This window comes from Gorilla gorilla, chromosome 4, assembly GCF_029281585.2.
Source record: "Gorilla gorilla gorilla isolate KB3781 chromosome 4, NHGRI_mGorGor1-v2.1_pri, whole genome shotgun sequence".
NCBI lineage: Eukaryota > Metazoa > Chordata > Mammalia > Primates > Hominidae > Gorilla > Gorilla gorilla.
This window is the reverse complement of record NC_073228.2, coordinates 172,166,455-172,182,965: the sequence shown is the minus strand read 5'-3', so window position 1 is coordinate 172,182,965 and position 16,511 is coordinate 172,166,455. Positions and strand designations below refer to the sequence as shown.

General features: G+C 47.3%; 1 protein-coding gene across 7 annotated transcripts in view; it reads right to left on the bottom strand.

Moving 5' to 3' along the window:
• The window catches only part of WWC1 (WW and C2 domain containing 1), a 177,845-nt gene that overhangs the window by 98,842 nt on the left and 62,492 nt on the right, over positions 1–16,511 (bottom strand). The window lies entirely within an intron of this gene.

The following is a 16,511-nucleotide window of genomic DNA, read 5'->3' as shown; positions in this document are numbered from 1 at the left end:
GCCACTCCTTCAGAAGTGACTGGAGCAAGTCACCTTCCTTCTTTGGGCCTCTGTTTCTGCAACTCTGATTGAGGGTCTGCAGGCAAAGGGTCTAAGGTCAAGTCTTGCTTCTTGAGTTGGACTCCAGCCCTCCTTGGCTTCTTCACCTGCAACTCACTCAGCCACCCCACCTCCAATCCTTATCCTGGCTCTGTCTCACGCCTGTCATGCTCACTTGCCCTTTGGGAAGGCTGGCTTGCCGCAACATCAAGAATAGCAGATGTTCCATCCCTGTGAGTTTGGCCAATGAGCAGTATTTATTTTCCTCTTGAGCTGATTCCCAAATGCTTGCACCCACAACGGCGCTTCCTTAGACAATCCAGGCCAAACTGATCTTTTAGCAATAACCGCTCTCTATGTCCCCATCTTGTGGGGAGTGAAGTGGTAGTAATCACCAAGTCTCAGTGGCTAAATCAAATAAACAAATCACTCAACTAAACTAATAAAGGCTTGTCAGTGCTGGAAAACTATCACAAACAATTTGCCAAGTATTTAAACCAGAGTATGGGAAGCTGGGAATCTGGGTATATGAGATTCAGCCTGGGTGGCCCCTCCAGACAGTCACTTTGGTTTCTTCCCATCACTGCCTCTGCCTAAAATACATATTCTACAATCTCCTTCTCCTGTCTGCTTCCTACCCAATCCCAATTCTGGAAGCCCAGAAGGCTCTGCTTCAGATTCTTTCTATAGATTGGCAAAGTGAAGTACAATGGGACAGGACGGGAGATGACTGGGCTGGGGTCAAGGATTTCTCATCAAGGGCTTCCTTCCAAGGAAGAGACTTGCTAGATATGTCCCCTCCCAACAGCTCCCCTGCTGCTGCATATGGATCATCACCTTTTAAATTCCTTCTTGGGGATTAATTAAATGATTTTAATCAATGGTGCAACCAAGCTACAGAATCCTGTGTCCAGCACAATTGGCGCTCAATAAGTATTTGTGCAACGGGGCCCAGCACAGTGATTCATGCCTATAATCCCAGCACTTTGGGAGGCTGAGGTGGGTGGATCACTTGAGGTCAGGAATTTGAGACCAGCTTGCTCAATGTGGTGAAACTCTGTCTCTACTAAAAATGCAAAAATTAGCTGGGCATGGTGGCTGGTGCCTGTAATCCCAGCTACTCAGGAAGCTGAGGCAGGAGAATTGCTTGAACCTGGGAAGTGGAGGGTGCAGTGAGCCGAGATCACACTACTGCACTCCAGCCTGGGTGACAATGTGAAACTCTTGTCTCAAAAAAAAAAAAAAAAAAAAAATTGCACAATGAGTGAATAATGTAATGAATACATAGGAAAAACCAAAAAAAGAGGCTTACACAACCCTGCCCTCTAAAACTCACTCCAAATCCAACTTACAGAAAAATACATGAAGAAAGGGATGCTGAAAGAGCCCCAGCTGGATAGGACCTGGTGTGTTCATGTACCACTATATACCCAGGGTCTGGCAGGCTATGAAAAATACCTTTTGGTTGAATGAATACCCAAAAGCTTCTGATAGTAATTTACTGCTGCACTGTGGAAGGCTGCTGGTTCCATGAGGATGAGGCCAGAGGTGTGTGATGTGCAATACACTATGTGCTAAATAAGCCGGGTATGGTGGTGTGCACCTGTAGTCCCAGCTACTTGGGAGGCTGAGGTGGAAGAACTGCTTGAGCCCAGGAGTTGGAGGCTGCAGTTAGCTGTGATGGCACCACTGCATTACAAGCTGGGCAACAGAGCCAGACCCTGCCTCTAAAACACCACCACCACCACCACCACCAACAACAAAACAAATAAGGGTTCAGTAAGCATCACTTACTGGCTGTGTGAGTTAGGCAACTTACTTTACTTCTCTGAGCTTCAGTATTCTTATCTGTATAATGAGGACAGTACTAACTCTCCATTTGTTGGGTGGGTTAAATAAGGCCATGTTTGTGAGTACTTTTAGCACAGGTGCCAGTGTGAATGGGCACTCAAAAATCATTAGTTATCCTTACCTCCATTTACCAGAAGGAGAAACTGAGGCTAAGAAAGACTAAATAACATTCTCAATGTCAAAGACAAAGCTGGGATTTCAAGCAGGATGGCTGGTCTCTAGGGCCCCTGCAGGGAGCTACCAGATTATCTTGAAAGCTGACACCTTCATTGCATCTCCTAAGCCCCATGGGAAAACACAAACTACCATTTTGGAGTAGAAGGAGGGAAAATGGGGTAGATACAGGTGATGGGGACTTCCCTCAGCTCAGGATGCACTTGGTTTAGGAGCATCTGCTCCAAACGACCTGGATGAAGTTTCCCCAAAGCCGTCTCCAGGCCACCCACCACCGCCCTCCATGCCCTGCCAGATGTCAGAAACAAAAGGCCACTTCTCTCAGTGTCTTGCTCAAAGTTCTTTAAGTGGTTTGTTCCCTCTTCCTTATGGAGAATGAAGACCAGCAACCAAGAGCAAAGCCTCATCTAACATCACCTCATCTAACAAAGCCTTGAAAGGGGCTCTGAAGGAAAGCTCCACACGCAGGTATGCCTTCCATGGGGAGTGACTCCATGGCTGATGACAGGTCAATCTGTGGGGAAACAGGCATGGTCAGGCCACCACAGAGATCATTCTTTCTGGCTCATTCCTCCACCTGCACTGTGCCCAGAGAAGTCCCACCTACCAGTAGAGGTATGAATCTTATACAGACAGTTTGCAACCCAGAAAACCAAGAAGATACGTCCCCTTCCCAACAGCTCCCCTGTTTCTGCGTATGGATCATCACTTTTCAAAATTCCTCCTTGGAGATTAATTAAGTGATTTTAATCAGTGGTGCATCCAAGCTACAGAATCCTGTGTCTGGCATAATTGGTGCTCAATAAATATTTGTGCAATGGGTGAATAATGTAATGAATATGTAGGAACAACCAAAAAAGATGAAGTGTTCTGGCCAGGTGTGGTGGCTTACGCCTGTAATCCCAGCTACTTGGGAGGCTGAGGCAGGAGAAGCGCTTGAACCCGGGAGGTGGAGGTTGCGGTGAGCCGAGATCATGCCATTGCACTCCAGCCTGGGTAACAAGAACAAAACTCCATTTCAAAAAAAAAAAAAAAAAAAAAGATGAAGTGTTCTTTATTTATTTTGCTAACATGAAAGATGCTCTCAATATACTCTGAGAAAAACAACACTGTTCAAAGATAAAAGCTACAGGATACTGTTACAGTATGACATTTTGCCTGAAGAGTGTGTGTATGTGTTAGTAAAGAAACTGGAAAGACACACATTGAAATGCTATCTGAATACAGGGATTTCAGTGTAATTTTATTTCTTCTCTTTCTTTCTTTTTTTTTTTAACTAATTTATTTGTTGTGTTCATATATTAATCATAACTAAAATGTTGAATAATGGCTAACTCTAGGCCTAGAAAGCAAGCTGTGTATGTGACATTCCCTTTCCAGGTAGCAGGTGCTCTTACTCTGTTTTGCAAATAAGAAAACATGCTCGACAACACACAGTTAGTAAACACCACAGGTATAACCTGAAGTTCCACTGCCAGATTCCAAAACTCGAGCTCTGCTAATAAAAATTAACAAGACGGGGCCGGGCGCGGTGGCTCATGCCTGTAATCCCAGCACTTTGGGAGGCCGAGGCGGGTGGATCACGAGGTCAGGAGATCGAGACCACGGTGAAATGCCTTCTCTACTATAAATACAAAAAATTAGCCGGGCGCAGTGGCGGGCGCCTGTAGTCCCAGCTACTCGGGAGGCTGAGGCAGGAGAATGGCGTGAACCCCGGAGGCGGAGCTTGCAGTGAGCCGAGATCCCGCCACTGCACTCCAGCCTGGGGGACAGAGCGAGACTCCGTCTCAAAAAAAATAAGTAAATAAATAAAAAATAACAAGACGAAGGGTGAGTCTCAGAACAATCTGGAACACAGAGCAAGCTGTGCTAGAGATACAGAAGGTGAAACGAGACAAGAGGGACATCTGAAGCAGGCAAAAGGCATGGGGGCTTTAGCATATTTGGGACCTTCAGTTATCTATGTGTTGGTGCAAGGATATTCAATAGACCTGGGAAATCCATGGCTGCTTAATAAAAAGGCAATTAAGTGTTTCAAAGTCGGCTGGGTGCAGTGGCTCACGCTTGTAATCTAAGCATTTGGGAGGCTGAGGCGGGTGGATCACCCGAGGTCAGGAGTTCAAGACCAGCCTGGCAAACATGGTGAAACTCCGTCTCTATTAAAAATACAAAAATTAGCTGGGCATGGTGGCAGGCTCTTGTAATCCCAGCTACTCGGGAGGCTGAGCCAGGAGAATCGCTTGAACCTGGGAGGCGGAGGCTGCAGTGAGCTGAGATCATACCACTGCACTCCAGAGCAAGATTCCATCTCAAAAAAAAAAAAAAAATTGTTTCAAAGTCATTAATACAAATGATTTACTGAGCTTGCTGGGTGTGAGGATGGAGATGGGGTTAGGAGGATGGGACTGAAACACCGAAAATGTGTCACTATCTGGAAAACCATTAACTCCACTGATTGTTCCAGCCTTACACGTTGAGATGTCAGAGCTAAATACATTTATTCGCTCCAAGCATCAGTAATGTGACAGACATGTGGATACCCTACCAGGACACAATGCTGATTCCACTTGCAGTGAACACAGACACTGTGCCCAAGAGAAATAAAGCAGAGGGAGGCAAGAGGACCCAAAGCTAGAAGGAGAGGGCAAAGGAGAGAGAAACACTTTGGGTTTGATATTCTCATTCCCCTTTGATGCGATCACAGGGGAAATGCCAGAGGGCTGACTGACTGATATCCTGACTCCCAGAGCTCTTCCATGGGAAACAAGGAAGCGCCTATGGAAGGCTATGCAACTTACAAGAAATCTGGACAGCAAGATTCTCTCCGGAACAAATGCCAAGAGGGAGATGAATTATTCAGTGTGTAGAGATGTGTCATTCAGGATGAAGAGATGTGTTTTTGGCTGCACAAAGATTTAAACAGACACACTCACACATACATACATGCACACACTCACTCTTCCTGGCAGTTAAGGAGAGGAATTGTCCATTTAAACCAGCCACCTCCCCTCCCCCGGGAACTGTGGGTGCTCCACTGGCCTGAAATGTTTCACCTTGGGCAAGTGCTAAGGATGCAACCTGGGAAGAAATGTCCGCTTTCAGATGTGGCCAGGACTTGGGGGCCTGCCTGGAACTCCCAGCCCCCACCCTCGGGTGAAGCAATTCACCACCATCCAGCCTGGTTCAGTCGGTCCCTTCTTCCAGCCTCCACAACTCGGGCTGCCGAAAACCCCAGTTGTGAAATCAAATGACCCAGATGCTGGAGGGGCAAGAGGGGAGGGTGCCAGACAAGAACGAGTTCTGCCTCTTCTTAATTACAAATCTCTAAAGGAGCACAAACATTCCTGAATGTTTCTCAACAGGCCCTCCTGGAAAAACAGCCGGATGTGTCGCTGTGGAGACAGGTAGGTTCTGCCAGGAGCACCCTACAAACAGCACACAGGCACACCTGTCGGGGAGAGCCACCCCGGGGGCTGGAAGCCTCCCTTACCCTCCTCTCAGGGGCAACCACCAGTGGGTAACTGGTAGTTACTTTCCTACGGGCTGTGAGGACATGAGACCACGGTGGGCATTCGGCATTCTGACAATGTGCCTTTTCTAAGGAGGCAGCTCAGAGGAGGAGAGGAAAGCCTTCTGCCAAGTCTAATACTGGGTGGTGATTCTCTCGGGACTGAAGAATGCATACCCTATCTTTCATGTTCCTAGTGTTTCCCAAGCAAGTCCCAGCTTCCCACAGTAACCTCTTTATTACCGTCCAGCAGGATGCTGGCCTGCTCTCTCTGAGGGCTGGCTGGGCGGGATCACTTTCTAAAGGGCCCTCCAGACTCCAAGCCAAGAACTGTCCAAACTTTCAGCCGAACCTCTCCTCCCCAGCCCAGGCACAATGGCCAGGCTGGTTCTTCCCGCCCTGGGCTGTTTCACACGCATAGTTCCCATAGCTAAGGTTGCACAATTCCTGATAACGCTCCTTCACCTGGGGCTGCTGCAGAACACCATTTCTAAGCAGTCCCTTCACCTTTAGCTCCAGGGAGGCCAGAATGAACAGGAAGAAAGGCAACGTTTGAAGTCCTTCTTCCTTTAATTCAGTTTGGTTCAGACGCTTTTACTCATTGTCTAACAAATCTGGGGATGATAAAAATAACCATCTCTCAAGTTTGTTAGGAGAGCTGAGCACATGACACACAGCAGAGCCTTCGTTAACACCAGCTACAGAGGAAAGAGACAGATAGGGCCCTGCCCTTACAGTCTAGAGGGCGAGATGCACCCCAGCCAGAAGCAAATCAAGAGGGCCATTTCAGAGAGATCCATGCTATTCAGGTGAAGTGGAGGCGGAGGTCAGCTTTGGCGGCTCTGGGGCCTGGGTATGCACTTTGGATTATTCCTCTGACCACTGCCCTTGTGTTGAGCTGAAGGGTGACCCAGAGACACTCTCTGCCTCACCCTCCACTCTCATCCTTCCACCCTCATTTCAATCGATCCACCAAGCAACAAGCATTTATCAAGTGGGTATGGCACTCCAGGCCCATGCTAGGCACTACGAGGGCTCAGACGCTTGAAGAAGCCATGTTTCTGCTTTCAGGGGCAGAGGGTCTGGCCGGGGAACAAGACTCACACTCCAAACAGGCAGGGAGTCATCCCCACAACATTCCATGGGAGTGTATGTGGCTGTAACGCTACCCGCGGCCTGAGCCACAGGTAATTAGAGGATGCAGGGATATTTAATAAGGTGCTACGTCAGCAGTATAGATGCGAAAGGCCAATGGGCCATGGGCAGGGAGAGAATGCAGCAATGGGGTGTAGCTGGGGAGGGGAGGAGGAAAGAGCTGTGGTCAGCTCCATGGTTAAGGAGGAGGCAGGGCAGATGTTACCCACAAAGGCTCAGGAATGGGATGCGAGGCTGAAACCCAGGCTCCACCTCTTCCAGAACTGTAGGTGGGTTATGTAACCTGCTTGAGAGGAGTTTTCTTCTCTGTGAAACTTACACAGGAAGGCCCACTCTCATAAGGGTGTTGTGGGGATTAAATGAGATAACCTATACAGTATCCAGTGCCGGGACTGGCACAAGACAAGCCCTTGATAAATGTGGGTTGCAAACATAATCAGAGAGTTCTGCGCATTGTGAAGAATCACATCACCCTTTATCTCAAATCCTTAACACGTGAGCTATCATCACCACCATCACCACACCCACCATTATCAATCTTCACCCTAAGAGATACACGGTGGTGGTTAAAACTCACAGGTCTGGAGTCAGCCATCTGGGTCCCAATGCAGGCACTGTCACTCATTAGCTCTGTCCCCTTGGGCATGAACTCTAACCTGTGTGGCTTTGTTTCCTCATCCATAAGATGGGGGTGCTCAAAGTCACTGCTGCGTTAAAATGGGCTGTGCTGACCACATGGCATTCAGGGTTCAATCTACATTGGCTGTTAGGATAAGTTAGGTTTTATACCCCGATTTTTATGATGGGGTAACTGAAGCAAAATAATTGTCCTGGCTTGCACAGCTAATAAACCTTGCACTGTATTTTATCACCTCCCTTCCTGGAGGAGCTGGGACTGCTTAAACCATCTTTTTTTTTTTTTTTTTTGAGACAGAGTCTCGCTCTGTCACCCAGGCTGGAGTGCAGTGGCGTGATCTCAGCTCACTGCAATCTCTACCTCCCAGGGTTCAAGTGATTTTCCTGCCTCAGCCTCCTGAGTAGCTGGGACTACAGGTGCCCGCCACCATGCCGGGCTAATTTTTGTACTTTTAGTAGAGGCGGGATTTCCCCATGTTTGTCAGTCTGGTCTCAAACTCCTGACCTCAAGTGATCCTCCTGCCTCGGCCTCCCAAAGTGCTGGGATTACAGGTGTGAGCCACCACACCTGGCTTCCTCTCTCTTTTTAGAAAGTTAAATGGGAGAAGGTAGGAGATAGCAGCTGAATTGGATTTGGTTCTCAAAATGTGCTCTCTGAAGGAGGAGGCATTTATACCTGGAATTCCCAAGTTCTTCTTCTCATAAACACTTCCCTTCCTCTTGTTCTCTACTCTCTGAACACCTGTCTCAAAATTCTGGCTTTTCCACCCTTAGATCTCCTTGTTTCCCTGCTCTGTTTGGGCTGCCTTACCCAGAAGTTTTCTTGGCCTACTTATTCCCATCCTAAAATTCTTTTATAGAAAAAAGAAGAGGAGGGAGGGCTGGAGGGGAGATTCCAGATGGTTCCTCCACCCCAAACCCTCCCTACCTTCAGACTAGGCCCCCAGAAACCAGTGGCTCACCTCCCCACTGCCAAATATTGGATTCTGTCTTCCCTCTGCCCTGCTGGGTTGGTGAGATCACACACCTGTGCCCTTTGGGTCCATCCCCTTCCTTCACCTCCATCTTGAGTCTCTATGCTTATCTGTTCCCACTCACTGACATGGGGTGAATCCAGGCTGCTAATCCCCTCTGTGTGCTGCCTGTTGGGTTTAAGACTTCAGTTCTGAGAACCAAATCATGGATTAGAGTAGGTAAAGCCAACTGACAACCTGAGGGCCAAATTCAGCCTGAAGATATGTTTGTTGATCTACTACAGTGCTATATTTTAAAAACGGACTTAGCACACCTTTGGGGACAGGCACTGTCTGGATGCACTTTGTCCCCATTGCTTTCTAATGTGTCACTCCTGCCTCTTGGTTAACAGCAGAGGACTCTGGAGCCAGACTCGCTGGCTTTGAATCCAGGCTCTGTCATTTTCTAGCTGTGTGACCTTGGACAAGATATGTAAACTCTATGTGGCTCAGTTGTCACATTTGCAAAACAGGAAAAATAAGAACACATATACTGAGCACTCACTATGTACCAGCAACTGTTCCAAGCAGTTTATGTATTTATATATTTACTCAGCTGGCCTTCACAACAGCCCTTTGAGGCAGGTACCATTCAGACCTGCCCCACGGTGCTCCTTGAAGCTTACATGAGATAATGCATGAAACAGCACATGAGTACACAGTGAGTGCTTGATAAATGTGAGTGATTCGTTTTTCATTTATTTATTTATTTATCTTTTGAGATGGAGCTTCACTCTTGTTGCCCAGGCTGGAGAGCACTGGCACGGTCTAGGCTCACTGCAACCTCTGCCTCCCGGGTTCAAGCGATTCTCCTGCCTCAGCCTCCCAAGTAGCTGGGACCACAGGCGCCTGCCACCATGCCTGGCTAATTTTTTCTATTTTTAGTAGAGATGGGGTTTCACCATGTTGCCAGGCTGGTCTCGAACTCCTGACCTCATGTGATCCACCTACTTCAGCCTCCCAAAGTGCTGGGATTACAGGCGTGAGCCACCGCACCCAGTGATTTATTTTTCACACTGCCGCCCAAATGAGGCCCCCAACGTAGAGAATGTTAAAATTAAAAGAAACCCAACAAAACAACTCCCTTTCTTTACCAATGAGGAAACTGAGGGACAGAGAGAAAAGACTTGCCTGGAGCCACCCAAGGACCCAGGGGACTGGGGGACCAACTCCAGCCCTGCATCACATAATGCCAGGAGATCAAATCAGCTTGGTGCTGGGCTTGGCTCCATTTGAAATTCAATAAGCATCTGAACAGCCTCTAAGAAATAGGTATTGATAGCATTTTCCCAGGCTAACTAACCCTATTATACCGAATGAGACTGATCATTGGGTAGGAACCAAGATGGAGAACTATGAAGCTCCCATTCACGGAGAGACGAGGTTGGGAGGTGGGCTCTTCATTTTTCTCATTACCTACTTGGAAGGTAATTTCCTAAAAGCCCCACACCACGGTAGAATGAAGACCCTGGAATATCTTTTTGCTCCTCACCCTGCTCAACCCCAGCTTCATCCTCATTCCTGAATTAGGAGTTAGGCTATGGAAGCTCTGTGCCCTAAAGAAAAAGCCAACAGACCCAGAGAGGACTCCCAGTTCCATCCTTCCTAGCTGTGTAATCTCAGTCCATTCCTTCCCCCAGGTCTGAGCCTCAGTTTTCCTGCAGGTATAGAGCAGACAAGAAAACCTGCTTCCCAGGTTCTTGCATTCATTCATGCATGGAGAAGACTCAACACAGCACCTGGCACACAACCCCAGGCAGGCCTGCAGCCCTACTCCTTTCTGTATTTAGGACTCTGGGGACACTCAACTCCCAGCCTTATTCCTTCCAGCCTCATGAGCTGGGTTCCCAAGGGCTCTTCCCAGGTGCTGGGCTGTCTAGAAGCCTCATCAGCAGTAACTGCAGAGGCAGCAGCTCACCCTGTCCTGGAATTTGGCCATTCCAGAATCTTCTGCTCCTTGAGCTCTGACCCTTACCACACAGCTTGAGGAGCTGGTCCTTCTAGAAATGGAATTGACCGTGAAGACTTTTCTGAGATCCTGTCTGACTTAGGGCCCCTCCCAAGACTGCATGGTTTAGACAGAGCACTGGAAGAAGAATGATGAGATCTGGGTTTGAAGCCTGACGATGCCCTTGGGCAAGGCACTCCTGTTGCTGGACCTTAACCCTCTCTCTTGGTCTTTCCCACCTGCAAAACAGAGGAAGCTGGAATTTAACACCCCTAAGGCACCCTCTGCAGCTTTAGTCTAATACCTGGCCAACCTGTCCCAAAGGTCAGGGCAGCTTCCACTTAAGGCCAGTGAAGCACTAGGCACAGGACCATATGCTCCATGTAAAATAGATCGCTTCCTTTATTCTAACAATATTTCTGTGAGGCAGGTACCATCACCCCAATTTCACCAACAGGAAACTGAGGCTTAATAGTAATAGCAATAATAATAATAAAAGCAAAATTTCATTGAGTATTTGCAAAATGCCAGGCACTATCCAATGTCCCTTACATAGACCCTATTTCACCAAAAGACGCACATTTTTAAACACATTCAGCATTTTCTGAAACTCTGATGTATGCTACTACTACTGACATCTTACAACTGATATCACCTAGGCTGCAGTCCTGATGGAGCTGTCACTGCCTGTGTGTGCACATATATCAAAGGCACCAGCACTGCCACTGGTGGAATGGGTGCTACAGGCTTGGGATAAAAATCCCACAGACAAGACATTGAGGAATTCAAAAATTCCTCAATAAAGTTGTAAGCACTTTTAACCCCTAGGAACCAAATGGTTGTGGAAAGGTGTGGAGAAGGTACTCAACAGACCTGTTTAGCAACATTCCCAAAGCAGGACTCCTAAGCTGGCTACCTCTACAGAATTGCCAAGCTTTGAGTCCCTTTTTGTGGGTCCTTATAACAAGGCTGTATGACTAACACTCTTAAGGGCACAAAGGACAATATTAAAAGCACAGACATTAATAACTCAGCTAAAAAGCTACTCCAAAGAACTGGATTCTGAATGGGAAGACACTGTAGGAACACCAGAGCTTTATTTTGCTCATGTATTGCTTTGTGGGTTTTTGTACACATACAAGTGATACGTGAGTTAAAAAAGAAAAAACAAAAAAAACGAAGCTTGAAAAATTTATTTCAACAAATATAAAATAAGCATTCTAAAAACATTGGGACATAGTTTAATTGGCACAATTTCCCTTTCTTATGGCACATACAATAATGGTGCTTCTTAAAATCAATATTATCTTTATTTATAAAAACCCCAAGCTAGAAACAATCCATATGTCCATCAATAGGTAAATGGATAGACAACTGTGGTACAGCCAAACAACAGAATACTACTCAGCAATAAAAAGGAATAAACTACTAAAATATGCAGTAATGAAGATTAATTTCAGACACATATTAGGTAAAAAACTCTATAGTGTATAGGCCAGACGTGGTGGCTCACGCCTCTAATCCCAGCACTTGGGGACGCTGAGGTGGGTGGATCACCTGAGCTCAGGAGTGCAACACTAGCCCGGGCAACATGGTGGAACCCTGTCTCTCCAATACAAAAAAATTAGCCAGACATGGTGGCGCGTACCTGTAGTCCCAGCTACTTGGGAGGTGGAGGTGAGAGGATCCTTGGAGCTGAGGAAGTAGGTTGCAGTGAACCCAGATCGTGCCACTGCACTCCAGCCTGGGTGACAGAGTGAGAGTCTGTCTCAAACACACACACACACACACACACACACCACCACCACCACCAACAGCAACAAAAACCATATACTGTGTGATTCCATTTATATAAAATTCTAGAAAAAACAAATTAACTACAGGGGCAGAAAGCAGGTCAGTGGTTGCCTGGGGAGGAGGGTTAGAGGGAGAGGATTACAGAGGGGCACAAGAAAAGTTTTGGAGATAAGGTTTGTTATACTGATTATGATGAGGAGTTCCTACATGTGTACGTATACATGTATGTATGTGTACATATATATATATATATATATGCGTGTCGAAGCTCATAAAATTGTTTAAACACATACCATTTAGTAGACTTCAAAAATTCCTCAACAAAGTTGTAAGAAAAAAGAAAATCGTCAATTCAATGCAACATATTAACTTATTTAAAACAATCTTATACACGGTATTATTAGCTCCATTTTATAGATGTAGAAACTGAGGCACAGAGAGGTTAACTGGTTCATCCAAGGATACTCACCTAGTTGAGAGGCAAATCCAACTGGTATCAATCCTCAGCTATACTACTGAGTGACTGTGGGCACCTTCCCAGCACCTGGGCTGCTGTTTTCCCATCCCTACCATGAGATGACAAAGTGATGGCTACAGGATCTTTCAGCACTGAGTTTCCATGACTGTGTCCCAAGGATGTGTTTGGGGTCATGCAGCTAGAGGAGTGGATCCTTCTGGACACTCAGGTTCCCTGACACTCACCGAGCTCTCCTTGCCCATCCTCATTCATTCTCTGAACACACCTCCTGACATCTCCTTATTGTATACAATAAGTCATCCCTCCAGGACCACTGTATGAAGCCTTTTCTAAACTAAGCTGTGCATTGCCTACCAAAGGTGTCCTATCAGGGCCCCAGGGAGACATGACACTGTTTCCCCAGGTCACCCACCCAGATAGACAGGGACTTCCTGAGACCTGTTCCGGATGCTGCAGCTGACATGTCTGGAAAACCACAAGCCAGCATGGCCCACCACATGCAAGGGTCCCAAGTCTGTGGATTCCCAAGTGTTTGCACACTCAGATTCCCAAGTGAACACATCACAGTGAGCAGGCTGATCTAGCCAGAAGCTCGCCTTGTCTGCAACTCGACTGCTATTTCTTTGGTTTTTAGGACCACAGAGGCCTACAGTAACTGATTACAAAGGAGCTCTGCACAACAGTGGAAAAGAAACAGTTTTCACCTCTGAAAAGTATGACTTGCTTTATGGGTTTATTTTTCTCCCATCATTTCTTTTTAAAGAAGAAAATAAATAGAATGTTATTCCCTGAAGGGAAGCCCTACCTGCAAGTCAACATGAAACACTGAAGTGTTCTGAGCTGAAGGCGGCTGGAATAAAGTCAGCAGTGAAACAAATAAGCAATTAAAACAGCTATTTTGGGAAGCCCTAGAAAGAGGCAGATACAATATGAATTATTCATTCATACTGCGAGGATGACTTCTGGGCATTGTCCTCTTTGCCTTTGCTCTTCTCTTGTTCATTCAGCCTCTCAAGCACAGAAAGGGAACACAATACCCTGGCATGCACGCACGTGCATGCGCACACACACACACACACACATGCACACACACACACACACACACACAGAAGGCAGGTTGCCACTCCAGATGGTGAATCACACGGAAAAGAAACCCACAGGTTGGCAGACGCTTTGAGCTCCAGTGCTGGGGAGAATGTATGAATTTCCAGTTGGCCCAAGAAGTGTGTGTGTGTGCGTGTGTGTGTAAGAGAGAAAGAGGAAGAAAAAGACAGTATCTTAATATCTTATTAACAGTTGTAACCTCAGCATCTTATGAGTGGGCACCAAATGAATGTTCACTGAATGAATAAATGAACTCACAAAAGAACGAAGAAAGAAAGATCTCATTGGAATTCCCAGCAGGGTTCACAGCTAGGCCCTCTACTTTCCAAATTTTGCTCGTCCCAACAAAGAGAAACTCGTGATTGAAGAAACATTAAAGGTCCTCAAGGTGCTTTTGGATTCTTGACCTTATTTGATACTCAAATAACCATCACAACAGTGGCATCATGACCATCATGATTATTTCCCTGTTTTACAGATGACACTCAGAGACTTCCCACAACTGACAGGGCTCCCAGGGCCCTAGGTAGGGCCAGGATTATTGGACATGAGCCACCTGAGCCTTGGCCCACTGCTCCATCTCCTCCACCAGGAACCGTCTCCATGGGCTTCCCTTATTCCCAGCTGGTAACTGGAGAAGCGCGACAAGAGCCAATTCCCTTCCCCTGGGAATGCAAAACCCACTGGGTAGCAAACAAGGCCTCTGTCTCCTACTCCTGTTTCATTTTAATTAGTATAAGCATCATCATGAAGAAGCCAGCTCTCTCTGGCATGTGCATTCTGCAGCCCTTGGATAGCTCTAATCGAAAGTCCTGGGGGAAGAAGGTGACACTAAGGTAGAAAGGATCCTTGTGGATTGTCTACAGGTTTCAGTGATTTGAGAGACAAGGTTGCCTCCATTATCACATTCGATTCCCAGATCAGAGCAGGGTGTGGGCCGGGGAATTCTCCCAGCTCAGCTGACTTGGAAGACTCTTGCCTGACACCGATGCACGACAGCTTTTTTCCTATGGACACCAACACATAAGAGCCTGGAGGCCAGGGGAGCGGGCAAAGGCTTTGGAACCCCAGGGACCCAGGTTCGCAGCCGTGAGAGCTTGGGCCAGACACCTTGCCTCCATGGGCCTCCGGCCGCCATCGGCATGTTCCCTGGCACTGAACAGAACTCAAGAAGTGTGCATTCCTTTGCTTCCTGCTACTTTCTCTCCAGAATGAAGCCTTACAATAAACACGCTCTTCAGCGACGTAATGAATCTAGTCGGCAGAAATCATGTGGCAGGATTCTGCCATGAATTGCGTAGAGCACCAGACAATGAACCAAGATCCTTCCCTTGCTGCTCACTCTCCATGTCCTACCTAGATGGGAGAACCGATCCTCATGCTCTGCGTGTTCACAGGCCATGGACTAAACCTTCACCTGGGGCTTTCCAGAAGCCCCTAAATCACAACAGCTTGTTCTCATCACAGCCCCCCCAAGAGAATCACTGACATCTCTCTCCGTCTCTCTGGCTCCCCGTCTCTCTCTCTTTCTCTCTCTTGTTCCTTTCCTCTCTGCCTCTCTCCTTCTCTCCCCACTTTGCAGCACCCTTTCCTCACTTCTCCAGCTGTTTATTTTCTCAGTTTTTCTACCTACACTCCTTCCTGTTCACTCCCTTACCCACCCCCATAATAAAAACAACAACACCACATTAATCCAGTCTTGTCACTCCATTGCTCCAACCCCTTCAAAGTCTTACCACCAAAACAGGATGGAATAGAACTCCTTGCCCCTGGCCTGCTCCTCCAGCTTCACCTTTCTCAATACTCAGAATGCAGTAACCTCATTCCCACCTCAGAGCCTTTTGCTCCCGCAGGTCTCCCTGCCTGGGACAGTTACCTGTCCCTGTCTACACACCTGTCCACTTTTTGCATGGCTGGCTCTCAGTTGAAATGCTGTTTTTTTTTTTTTTTTTTTTTGAGATGGAGTCTCGCTCTTGTCACCCAGGCTGGAGTGCAGTGGCGCGATCTCAGCTCACTGCAACCTCTACCTCCCGGGTTCAAGCGATTCTCCTGCCTCAGCCTTCTGAGTAGCTGGGATTCCAGGCCCCCACCACCATGCCCGGTTAATTTTTGTATTTTTAGTGGAGACGAGGTTTCAACATGTTGGCTCTGCTGGTCTCAAACTCCCGACCTCAGGTGATCCGCCCACCTCAGCCTCCCAAAGTGCTGGGATTACAGGCGTGAGCCACCACGCCCAGCCTGAAATGCTGTTTTTTAGAGGCCTTCCTGGGCAGGCTTGACTGAGTGCCACCCTCCCCCAATTACTTTCTGTCACTGTATTTGTGTGTTGATATGTTGACTGTCTGTCTCTCCCATTCCAACAGAGTCACACCTGCAGAGTTCACCATTGTCTTGCTATGACCAAACACAGGCCCTGGCAGAGTTGAGGCTCCCTAATATCTGCTGAATGAACATAGCAGAAGGCTTGTGGCCATCTCCTCCTCTCTAAGAGGAAAACTTTGGGGGCGTTTTTGGTCTTGCTTTTTACCTCCTGAAGCAAAGTCCCTGAGCCTATTGCTTACAAAGCCAGCCTAACAAAGACTTCCAGGGATACAAAGCATATAGCCCTACTCCAGGGCCTGCTGCAGGCCACAAAACTGTTCACTCTGGAAGCTCAATGCTCTCTACACACCCCACAGCAAACTGGAAATGACCAAAGGACGGGCCCTGAGAACCTTCCCTGGGAAGACTGAAATAATGGAACTAAGGCAGGTCCACAAAGGAGAAACTTACCAGTGGAATGGAATATACAGATGTCTAGATTGGCAA